This window comes from Tinamus guttatus, unplaced genomic scaffold (assembly GCF_059628265.1).
Source record: "Tinamus guttatus ecotype Peru unplaced genomic scaffold, ASM5962826v1 Tinamus_guttatus_pri_ptg000314l, whole genome shotgun sequence".
NCBI lineage: Eukaryota > Metazoa > Chordata > Aves > Tinamiformes > Tinamidae > Tinamus > Tinamus guttatus.
Window position 1 is genome coordinate 9,803,856 of NW_028288848.1, and position 13,294 is coordinate 9,817,149.

The following is a 13,294-nucleotide window of genomic DNA, read 5'->3' on the forward strand; positions in this document are numbered from 1 at the left end:
GAGAGGGAAATCATTCTATATCATTGCATGGCTGCTTCAAATTTTTCTTTCAGGAACTAGTTTACCATGAAAGAATATTTCAGCAGCATAAATTCAGCAAAGCTCAATACTGGCACTACGTCATAACCTAGTAGAGAGTTAAAATAGCACTGAAGAATTCCAAGCTGCAGTATATAGGAAAAGATGGAAATTTGCAGGTAAAAGATGGCAAGAGAAATAGATATCTAAGTTTTAGTTGGGAATTTGAAGAATTTGATGCCTATTACCGTATTTTGAGATATGCTAATGAACAGGTTTACTTCGCAGGCTTATCTTGAAAAAATTAAAAGACAAAATAAGGTTTCTGTTTCATACCCTTAAAGAAAGCTAGAATAAAACTATTTCCTCATGTTTAAGAGATATGTATTTTCACAGAAAATTCACACACATACTTTTGTTTGAGGAAAGCTGCACGCATCAGGAAGAGGTAAGGTTACCATTTGGTCCAGCCAGGAGAAAGGGCCATATGTGGAAATCCTAAAGCATACAAACTCCCATTGGACTTTCAGCATGCTGCTCTTCATAAAATTCCAACCAAGTATGAATGAAGTATCACAAGTTGACCTGACATGTAACTTCTATCATCATTTTGACATCATCTCCCAAAGTAAAGGGAAAGAAGCAGCGGCAGTATTTTTTCTCTGCTACCAATAAACTCTTTTGAGGGGTTAAGTTCCTTGAAGACAGAATGGTAAAGATCAGGAAGGGAAAAATATTTGACTAGAAATGGTCTTGGCTAGAGGACATCACTTTCAACTAACACAGGAGATTCCTTTCAGAGTCAGCCGGAATGACAGTGGTTCCCAAAGGACTCTCTGTTAAATTACTACACAGATGCAAATAGCAAATTCACTTACAGCTAATGCACAAAATATATAAAGTATGCTTGCTTACAGCACCCTTTAAACCTCATGCTACTATCACTGTAATAACAGATTATGAGCACCACATCTTTCATCCTTTGGTTCAGGGAGCTATATAACTGCATGCTGACTGAGGCTCATGAACAATCATTAATTTTAACCTGCATCCTCATTTCAGCAAGAATAACTTTTAATCCATGTGCTTATGATTAAGCATATATGGGTATGAATGAAGTGCACCACATTTAGCATTTTGCTGGGAACAAGAAATGTCTCTCCAAATAACCAGAACAAGTTCTCATTCTGTGTGAATGTTTGCCTTTTACTTTATTCGTTTTTCTAATAATAACGATCAGTGTAATAAATTAAGAATAAAAGCACTCATAAGAAAAATCATTATTTTTTCATAAATACACAAAATACACACAATTTTCCAGGAGACTATAATGCTCTTTAGTAACCTAAAGCTCATGAGAGTATTCTACGAGGAAGGAATAACCTCCAAAAAGATGACCAAGTAAACCTTCTGGATTTCAGTAACTGATAGTTTTATAGGGCTTCCAAACTCCCTCTCATTAATTCACTTAGAGTAAAAGCTGATAAACAAGAAAACTGAAAGCTGGAAGACTAAGAATCAACTTTACCCCAGACATCAATAAAAAGCAAAGCATTTTAATAAGCAAACAGACCTTACTGTTTTAAATAAAGCCAAGCCTATTATTTTCTCTCAGTCTCTAAGCACTGCAAAGCAGAGCAGAGGAATGTGGTTATCTAAATCATGCCAGAGGAAGCAGGCTGCGATACAGCCCTGCTCACAAGAGGAATCAGGGCCTTCAACCAGAGCTACTCAGGAAGATGTAGCAACCACTGAGGTTGCCAGGAGCACTACCACCCATAGAAAGCACAGGGAGAAAAACTTTTGGGATAGACTTGAAAACTCTCTGGAGTTAAGTCCATCTAAACCATCTCCAGATTAGAGCAAGGTAAGTACACACACATGGATATTATCTCTTTGGAAACCCATGTGTTAAATTCATGCAATGCAGAAGCCTTATCGAGATGAATACATTACTGCCAAAAAAACTCCTAGGAAAACACTCTTGTTTTCTTCTGGCAACAGATCAACGGTTGCCTAGAAGTGCCATTTATTGAAGAGTGATTTTTAAATTTAAAACTGGTCTCTAGAGATCATTACCTCCTACAAACATCTAAAAGACAACTAAAGGTGTCAGGGACTTTAGTGTTTGGCTCCAAAAGCAGTGAGCTCACTATAACAGAATGTCATTTTATCACCCTATATAAATTGGAACAACTTATTTTGAATGCATATACATATATAGATTTAAGAATATATAATTGTGTGACAATATTTATAGATGATTTATATATATATAATTTTTTTTAATCTCCTGGTATTTGGTTTATTTTTAGTCTTCCAGATAAATCCTGAAGAGTTGTTACTGAATTTCTCATTTAGTGGAATAATAAAGAGCCATTTTAGCATTCTAGCCACCAGATTAGTTTTCTTATAAATATGGATTTTATGCAAGAAATATATGAAATAGGGAAAAAAGTACCATTTAATTAAACACAGTAATAGCTGGGACAGACGAATCCTGTAAAACCATGGATTTGGGGTTAAAAAAAAAAAAAAATCCTTGCAGAAACACTCTCTAGCGAGAATAATCTAGTTCTGTAGAAAAAAGCCACACAGGAAAGGAATTCTTTCTGACTCTGAAAGGACATATCCCTTTAATCACAGGACTGATGTTTTTACATCATTTTCAGATCCCCAGTAAGCCAATGAGACAGGAGGAACAAGAACATATCTGCTTATTACTGAGGTCCTGCTTTTACAGGCTAAACCAATTTTACATTTTCTGTAGTGCTTTCAAGGAGACAGCTGGAGAGTTACAAGCTTTGTGCTGTAACAAAGCTTTTCTCCAAAATTCATTGCAAATAGGACTGGTTTGCTGGCACTCACATTTTGCTCCTTAAGCATTTATGCATTTCCACTAGAATTCAAAGCATCAGAGTGAGAGTTCGGTACTACACGCTATGAAATGTGGTCTTTAACGGCTTCATAGAAAAAGTTATACTGCTTTCATTATACGAATTTATTGCAAGTTTCTTGATCACTGCCCTAAACACTATTTAATGAACTACTCTGTATTTAAAGTTGTTGAAAATTTTCTATAAAGTGGACTTTTTGTCTGAATTTTGTGAAATTAGGTTTCAAACTACCATAGACTTCTAAAGTGCAAACGTAATATTAGCTGTGCAGCTGCCCCATGACAAGGCCAAATTCAAACAGCAAAGCTTGGGTTTGCAGAAGGACTATGGACCAGAAGCCCCAGGAAACACTTTTTGCCCTGCTCACTGCATATACTGACAAGCTGAACAAGCTCAGGTGTAGCAGTTCACTCAGCTGGCAAACATCCCAGTTAAGGCTGTTGGTGTGTCCATATGCCAGTGAAAGTGGGCAGTATTATGCTTTTTGCTGTCATTGTTTTTATTGCAATACAGTTTTTGTTTAGATTGAGATATTAAAGGTTTTGGAGGCAAAGAAATGAGGAAACAAGTGACTTGACCGGTATGCGATCAGCCAGCGTTCAGCTCTTGCCCCGCGTAGCTAACCTCCCTCACAGGAGAGGCACGCGGCCTGCCGGGGAGCCGTGGCCCTACTAGCCAAGTGGCCTGTGTCTCCGCCCTTGTGCTGCACCTGAGCTTTCCTTTTGCCAGAGCAATCCCTTATATCTCAACTTCAGTCAGCTGCTCAACCTATAGCACAGGCACCTCCAACCCTGCAGGTCTCACATCTGAAGAACAACTGTGGGTTTCTCCCTCGTCCCTGCCTTTGCACTGGTGCTCCAGCCCACCAGGCTCCAGTCATCTCTGCAGGAAGAGGGCGCAGTGACAACTACACGACCAGCAGACCTGAGGACTCTTCATCCTTCAGATGGGATTCAGGAGGGAAAGGAAAAGCTATCAACAGCTTTGCTACCCTCTGCCAGCAAAATCCAGGTCTTTGATGTAGGCACACTGGGGAAACTTGTCCACATCCCCTCCTCAGGTAGACGCAGAGCATCCCCACCATGCTGTTCTCCTGTGCCTCTCAGTAAAAAGCTTCAGTTAACTCCCTTCCAGAAGGGGCAAAAGTACCAACATCCCAGACAGAGTACCACCAGCACTTGCTACCTACCTTGCTGAAAGCTACACTAACATATTGCTGAATTCAGTCCAAGATCTGTTTCAAGCGGCTGCGAAAGCATCGAGTGCATCTACTCATGAGGCACCCCTGGAGCGAGTAACAGGTAATGGTTACCCCACTGCTGAGGGATCAGAGGTCCAGCCCCTGTGCTCCTGCCACCCACTGCTTGGTGTTCCCTGCACCTGCTGAAACTTTAGGAGATTAGATGTTTTTTCACTTCATTTCTTTCCTCAATTAAGCTAATAGCAAGTTTTGCTCAGAAGTGCTGGCACAAGCTATAATTATGATGACAAAACAATTTTAGAAAGTTACTGTAGCTGTACTATATGTGGTGAGCAAATTAGTTATCTCACAAGTCAGAGTGCCCATCAAGCACAAGTGCCTACAGTAATTAGCTTTCTGCTCTGGCAGTGAGCTTTTCCAAATATAAAATTTTAGCATTAGGTCTTCTAATTATTAACACTGGGGGTTACACTTGTTTCCTCTCTGCTTATCACAGAAAATATTAAGTATTAAAAGTATAAATAAATAACTACTGATAACGGCAACTCCAAAGCTCTAATAGCTTTCATTGTCTAGCTTTAATATTGCTTGAAAGATTATCTGGGACATGCTTACTTTAGTCTTGTGACCAAAAAATAAAGTTTAAATGTTTGATAATACTTGTACAAAAGCATGGCAAAACCCTGTGAACAAACTCAGCCACGCTTTCAAAGGCAAAACAAAATCTGAATCTTCATACACCTTGTCTCTCTCAGAGAAAAGTAAAATCATTAACTTTGAATCTAACTTGAACTTTGGGCTTTTACTATTCAAAATTTTACAAAATATGCTGCTTAATTCTTCCTCACCAGCTTCCAGATACAGCTCTGGTGCTAAACAGGATGCATTTATGAAAGGCACTCTATTGAAAAGCTAAAATGTATGTATTTGCTACAGAAAGCCCAAAATTCATGCTATGTGTTTAAGACTGTTCAGCCTCTGTGCGCAGGATGTTCACAGTAAGATCTGAGAGGGAGGATGCCTGTCTTTCCTGCTATTCATCTTATATTACTTTAGATACTCAGATTCTGTATTTGCCTTGAAAATAAAGATGAAATTGGCAGCTTTAGCACAGAATTACCCTTAAATAAAAAGCAGATCATGAATTGGCATACCAGGTAAAGCCTGTCTGTCAGAGCAGTAGACAAGCAAACTACATGGAATCTCTACAAAAGAAAAAGGAGAAAACGGAGATTCAGTTCCTGGACTGTGAAGCGAGAGCTGCACATGTTGAATCCAAGTCTGCCTGGGCTCCTCGAAGACGCGGCCCCACAGCAGTGAGGAATCCTGCCGCGCTGCTCCACAGGCCAGCAGATATTCAGGATTCAATCAGTGGCAAGCACACTGCCCGGAAATTGCAAGGCCTGTTGTCAGCAAGAACAGCTGATATTTCTTAAGAAATATCCTAAAAACATGGACTATTTACCTTTTGTATTTAGGGCCTGCATGCAGAGGAAGCTATTATTAGTAGTTGGAATTGTAACAGCTACAGCTGTGACAGTAATTCAGAACTCTGTGTGGGAACAATTTGGGGATAGGAAACTTCCTTTATGCAAAAAAAATCAAGTTTGCTTGGCCAGAAGAATTTCCATAACTATCAAAGAGCACTCAGAGCTCACATAAAAATAAGTCACAATAGGCCAGAAGGCATTTTTTTCTCCTTGAGTTTATTTTCTCCTTGAAAAATCCTGCTCCTGGAAGTATTTTTTGTTGTTGTTGTTGTTTGTTTGTTTTTTAATTTCTATTACAGTTTGGAAGATGCTCAATTCTTTCTTTCTCAACATCAGATTTCCCTGTCCTGGCCCATTATATCAATTAGCCTCCCCACTTTTTTTTTTTTTTCTCCTTTCTTTCTTTCTTTCTTTCCTCTCAGAGAACAGGTTTGTGGCATTTCTATTCTTGGACTTCTTGGCCCTGATAAGAATCTGGGGAATCACCTCATGAAAAAATACTTTGGATTTGGGCTTCCTCTTCTCTAAGCTACTCTTCTTTCCAGTGCCACTAAGTCCTTGCCATTAGGCCCAGTCAATATACTTAGTTTTCACATTGGTTTGCAACTGCATGAGGAATATTTTCAACATGAAACAGTATAACAGCCTGATTAAAGCTGTTCACAAAGTATTTAATACAGATTTAAAAAATTATCATTAACTTTTTAAATTAGTCTCCTGCATTTTTACTTTCAGTTACTTTCAGTTTCACAGTGACTAAAATCTGCAGACTAAATTCTGGGTTCAGTTATACTCAAGTAAACCTGGTTTAACTCTGCAAAACAGACAAGCAAAATTTGTCCTCTGCTGTTTCCAAATTCTAATCTAATGTTCTAACACTTTATGCAAGCAGAAGCAATGTTAGATTTCTTTCCAATTTTCTTCTTTTCAAGGTATTCTTCAGCACACTCAATACTCTGGCTATCTTTCCTTTATACAAAATATTATCACCTGTAATTTACCAAACTTCTATTTACCTTTTAATTCATCATTTGGAGTACAACTATTTCACAAAAAAGTGCCTTTTATTTGAAATGTTTGCCATGTGCTTGCAAGTCCTTCAAACTAGAATTTACTTATTGGTTTTATCAAGAAAATATATCTCATCATCTCCTCAGAACCAGAACACTGGTATTCTCTAAGATAAAAAAAAAAGCCAAGAGAAAGCAAGCTACTTTTTGGCAAAAGTTGAGTTCCAATCCAGAATCTTCTACTATTAATCTAGGTTGTGTAGTTTGTAAAATGTTTATGTATTTCATAGCGACAGATACACCCCACTCATGAAAATCTTCTTACAAAAATGTTATGTTCCAGTGATAATTTCTGTGCCATTCTGAGCTCGGATATTTAGATGCAGCTCACTGAGGTCACAATCTGCTTCAAATTTATTGCATCAGCCAACCTGTGAAAGTTATCTAAAACCCCTCACTGCATTCTATGACACACATAAAAATATTATTTACTGTTACTCTATTTTCTTTCTAAGGTTTGAAGTCTGTTGAATTTCTGCTTACAGGCTCAGTTCTCTGAATTGAAATTCCCTTTAGGTGACAAAATGGTCTACTACAAGGTTATTTAAAATAAGTTACCTATTTTTTCTTCAGCAACACTTTCATTGGTCTTTGGAATGTGTTAAAAGAATACAGAAATAGACCTTTGTTGTTAAAAGAAAAAAGTATTTCCAAAAAGAGCTAATCACTTTTCTCTTCAGACTTATAAACCTCATATAAACTTCTTCAAAGCTGCCTCTAAATCTCTCCCATGTTTTCCAGTAATTTTTCAGCCACCAGACACATATACAGGACTGGATTTTCAGTTGTGCATCAGTGGTCCAAACTGGTCCATACCTTAGCCTGCATGGACAAAGGGAGGCACCTCTGGTGTGAACTTTACAGTATAGAGAATTTTAAGCTGGCCCAGAATCAGCATAAGATACAATTAGTAGAGCAAGGTGACACAGCAATCATGCAACTTACATGCTGGAAATTTGGCATCAAGTCTGCTGACTGCACTGCAGTGATATGCAGTAGCTATTGTAATCAATTGGAAAACTTTAAAAATATATAAAGCAGATCACCCTAGGACTATTTTAATTTAGCCTGCGTGCATGTACAAACCGTCAGGTACATCCATCAGTTAATGCCAAGGTCATCTTCACCTCCGAGAAGAAAATGGGTAGGTGAGGGCAACAAAGCTTAGCTGCACTCTGTGTGCAACTACATGCATCCATGTGTGTTTGCACTACATCCCATCTTCCGTAACAAAATCTATTTTGAAAAGTAACAATAACAGCACTGTATTTAATACCTCCAAAATTATTATCTTCAAGCAAATCAGGACAAAACACGACTAGTCGCTGATGGGAGCAGCAAAAGGCAGAAAGACAGTTTCTTCTGTGAACATTTCTGACCATTTCTAGCAGTTTCATGCCCCAGCTGATGTGATTAGCAAATTCAATAGAAAATTCTTTACCACAACTATCAAAGGGCTCAGAACAGATCTTGTACAACAAGCAAGTATGTCTCCTCTCTACACCAGGGAACTCTAAGCCTATCACTATCCTGTAAACATGATTTCGGGCAATTCAGCTGAGGCCATTTTAATGTTAAGGCCACTAGCCCTCTGGACCATCCTCTGCTTCTTTCTGTCACACTCCTCCCTCTCCAAGCAATAGCACCCTTTCTTCCCCAAAACACTCAACCCCTCCAAAAAAATCTAACTGCAAAAAAAAACCCCAAGAATTAAGCATGAGCAGGACACACACAACATGCTGTGCTAACCCTGCAGTAGCCTTGCAAGCACATTTCAGTATGGTATGATTAATAACGACACCAGGCAGCAATTATTGTAATAACTGGCACAACTTCCTCAGCTCTTTAAATTTTCAGCCTTTTCAGACATCGGCAGTTTAGCCTGGGCCCTCCCTCTGCATTCTGCAGTGATCACCATTAGAGTAACACTCTGGGACGCTTTGGGCCTGTTCTTCTCTGACTGCTGCACCCAGGTACACGTATCTGAGCATTTTTCCCCACAGGTCTGGTTCTAAGACACTCTGGGGACAGTCACTACTCAAGAAACTCAACAGCAGTGTCACCTCATGCAAGAAATGACACCTAGTTTACAAAGAGCATAAGCACACCTATGCTTACTGACTTAGCCCAACTACAGATCCTTTACAGATTTACACATTTAGATCCTTAACTTGCCTAACTTGTTTCCCATTTCTTCATAATTGCTTTTCTCCATTCCCCATATTCTGGCAGAAAACCTATTGGTAGCTTTTTGCTTATACCGTTTTTTTTGTGTGTGTGTGTGTGTTTTTTGTTTTTGTTTTTGTTTTTGTTTTTAAATCTTTCTTTATCTTTTTCCACCTCTGTAGAAAGTAGACAGAGGATAATTGCATCTCCTTTGTCAAAGCAAAATCAATTATACTGGGCCACTCCAGATAAATGCTTGGTGGAGTCCTTGGAGAATGCTTTTTAACAAGAGTGATTTAGCAGTCTCCCCTGGTAGGTTTTTATAGTGCTTTGCTGTTATTTCTTAGAGCTTTTCTGACGCTTAATAAACTTCTTTTGCTGTAATTTAAGTCCCCTTCTCATTATCTGTACGCAGAGAGGGAAGCATTTAAACCTTTCTTACCTTTTATCTTTCTGAAAACTTAGGTGTCACAGTCCAGAACATTGTTACTTCCAGTATGGCCTCAGTTCCTGCAACCTCTCCTCACAGGACCCTGGTTCTGATGGATTCCAATACTTCAGGATGCCTCTATTCACTTCTTACCTGACCTGTTCATATGGGGGACAGAACAACAGGTGAAGTCTTAACAGAACAGAGCAAGAAAATTATTTCCAATATCCTTTATACGATATTGTAGCTCTTGAATGGCATTTGCCTTTCCTAACAGCATAATGTTATTTATCCCAGTCAACTGTAAACAACAGTCTCTGCATGAGCAGCACCAGCCAATCAGTTGCTCTTTGCTCCATGTATGTGCCACTCATGATTTCCACTGACAGGTGTATTTGTCCTTATTTAAGTACTGCTTTTTGTAGACTTTACTTACCAGGATTATTTTTCTTTTCTAACCACCTCCTTCTATATTCAGGTTCCAGCATTAAGTACTTGTTAAGGTCAGCAACTGAAGCTTGTGCTTCTCCAGAAAAAAATCTCAAAGAAAATACTAAATGTCACTGAATACCAACTTTTGCAGACTTCTGTTGTACAAGACTTCAGTTTGATAGCTGCTTTTTAAATATAGTTTTACAGTTGGTTACATGTATACCTAAATGCAGCTAATCTCTGTTGGTACAATTTGGTTATGAAAATATATAAGAATGTGGTAGAACACACTGATAACTCCAGCCTGTCCTGTAACTCCATGGGTCTTTCTCTCAGACTGCTAAAGGAAATACCAATATCTTTCATAGACACCTTCATCGTCTATAAATTTTTAAGCTGTTTCTGAGATTGCTTTGACACCTCTCATGGCTACCTTTTTGTCCACACTTAGTGCAGCACAGTCCTTTCACTACTTTTAATTTTCGCAACATCCTATGTAAAAAATAGGATCCTCTAAAAATAATACTATCATATCACAAAAAATATTTAGAACTGTTTATTTGAGTTTGCAACAATAATATAGGTCAATTTGATGATTCTTATAAAGAATTAGCATTTATCTAGGAAGTCAAGTTGAAAACATATAAGTTAAAAGGCTTAATGACTTGGAAAAGGTAACTAGACATTCCCAGGAAGGAAGCTTTGGTCAACAGTGTGACCGCAGCCCTTGATGACTTGCAGAACAGATGAATAAAAAGCAAGAAGACCAAGAACAAGAGTTCACAAAGTTTGAACTCACTTGGAGACTAGAAATACTATATCTGTATATACTCACACAAACAGTTTGTTCTCTTCATTATAGTTACTGAAAACAGCATCTTCAGATGAAACACTGGACCTGTTCCCATTCACTGACATCCATAAATGTCAGCATCTTCACAGTTCTTACTCTATTATTCCCATCTTAGATGTGGAGAAGCTGGAGCACATTTGACAACCTGTCTAAAAGTAATTCAGGAGATAATAAGAATCAAGAAAAAAAACAGGTTCAAGCCAATGCTATATCAGGTACAGGCAGGAAGGATTTTAAAAAACTTCAGTCTGACAAGTAGTCTTTGTGCAATCTGGATTTTTAGCTAGAAGATCAGTGTTTTATTTCTAGAAGCTGCAGTTCCTGAGCCACTGAAGCAGCGTGAATTCAGCCCAGGAACAGATGGGTCAGCATCCAGAAGCTATTCTGAACAGCATCTCAGTATGGCCCTAGTAACACAGAGCATCAAGAGGAGGCTGTTCCAACTACCAACACATTTAAATTCTAACATCTTAGACCAACAGAAAAGGAGAGGACAGACACCAGATCTAGAGCTCCTCGAAAGCAAAAAATCCCTGGAGCAAAACGGAAGCCTCAGACAGATGTTAAAAGCATTTCTCGTGGAGATTTTTGCTATCTGCTGCCAATAGCTCACAATAAATAGCACCTCACAATAAATGCCTAATGCAAACAAATGTTAGGAACACAATGTTTCTTACTGGAGATTCTCAACCCAAAAGATGTACTTTCTAAAAATAGCTGACAGCTCGTTGGTAATATTTAAAATTTTCACATTAGTCATACACAAATCAGATACAAAAACAACTACATTAAATAGGGACTCTGGGAATACAGAAACCAAAAGCAGAAAGAGGCCTTAGATAAAAAGTTCAGAGTTTAGATATAGGAAATTCTCTCACACCATCTTCTCGAAGGTGGCTAAGCTGTCTAAGAGGATGGAAAACCCTAAAGTTAGAAAAATGCACTCCAAGAACCTACGTATTTCGTCAGGTTAAAAACAGACAAGAAGGCCAACAGACCAAGTCTCTCCTTGATACAAAGAGTGCAATAAATAATGGGCTTTGAATGTCACAAAGGTATTATGGTAGGCAAGAGATAACTGAATTCAGGATTAACATCACTGGTACATCTTCCGTCCTGGCTGGTCACACAGAGCTGCTCTGTTGCACTGGAAATCGTGTTTCCTTCTAGCATTTTGTTGTTCTTCGTTCAAATTAGTTACCTGCGTTATATTTTTGATTTAAATTTCTTTATTTTCTAAGTCAGGCACTCAGTATGGGCAAATCCCAGGCAAAACATCAGTATTTTTAGCTCAAATGCATTTGGGGTGCTACTTTATACCATAATGTTTTATTACAACTTCTATTATATTATTATTGGCTGATGTAATAAAGGTCTGATCAAGAGCCTGGACATGAGGCATATACGAGGAGCTAGGAGAAGCAAATTAAAATGCAAAATTTACATTCTGAAGATTGGAAATCTGAGATCCTCCCTACATACATCAGTTACACTCATTTCTGTGACAAACTTAAGCTCATGTATCTCAATTATTTTTTCTGCAACTTCCAGAGCCATTATGAATGTTAACCCAACAAAAACCAAAATCGTGCTCTGTCTTAACCAACTCACTAGCCTTTGCCAGATCTGCTTTTATCAGATTACCCCCAGTGAACAGGTATGAAAATTTCACATCAAAACATTTCTTGCAATACGATCCCATGAACAGATGGCACATCAGTAAAAGATGTTTTACACTTGCAGCAGAGCTATCCACATCTGTTACCTCACAATACTAATGAAAGCAGGTTTTAGAGGCACTAAGTTTTTGGAAGAATGACTATTTGCTAGTAGGTCAAGAACAGGATTTTGTGGCAAGTGTGGAGGGCAGTAGGAAGGTACCTTCTCTCCAGCTCTCCGAGGAATGCTGGCTGCCAGCAGACACAAAGACAGGTTCAAGGAATTGCCCTATCTCTGTTGCTCCTTCTCCTCTCCTGTTCCACTGCCTCTTCAGCGGTGCTGGCACAACTGTTTGCCTGCCACAATATGAACTGGGCCTGGAAACTCAAGTGGGTACAAATACTGATTTTTTTTTCTATACTGTTATTTAAGCCAGTTAGATTTTGTCCTGCTGGACGCAGCTGCCCAAATGAGGGAGCACAACTGACGAGGTGACGCGAGGACACAGTAAGGTGGCAGGAGGCAGCCTCGCAGCCAGGCCCCGCGTAACGGGGAGACGCTGCTCCCGCGCTGCCTCCCAGCTCCCGGCCTGCGGCTGCAGCGGCAGCACCGCCTTCACGGGGCAAAACCGCGGCTGTGACTTGTGCTGCAAACACACCGGCTCCTTGTCTGAGAAACATTTGATAATTCTACAGAAAGGAGAAGGCGGGGATTTAGGTATTTGGTTTTAATCAATTCCAGTGGTATCGTTTACTTGGTAGCCTTATGTCATTAAAAGGTGGTAGCCTCAAGTGGAGGCCGGCTGCTGTTTCAGGGGACACCTGAAACCTGGGGTGCTCTGCAGTCCCATCCGTCACCATGGGCTGGCTGAGCGGTGCCCCAGCTGCACCCGAGCCCGCGACGGCCCCGCAGCACAGACTGCGGCTTCAGGAGCAGCAGAGAAAACCGCTTCAAGCAACCGGCCTGGTTCAGGTAAGTCCCATCTCATACACTGAATACCTCAACCTTACTGCAAGAGCACACAATATTAGAAATTAAAAACAGGCATTTGCCTGACTCAAAAGCTAATCCACCGTCG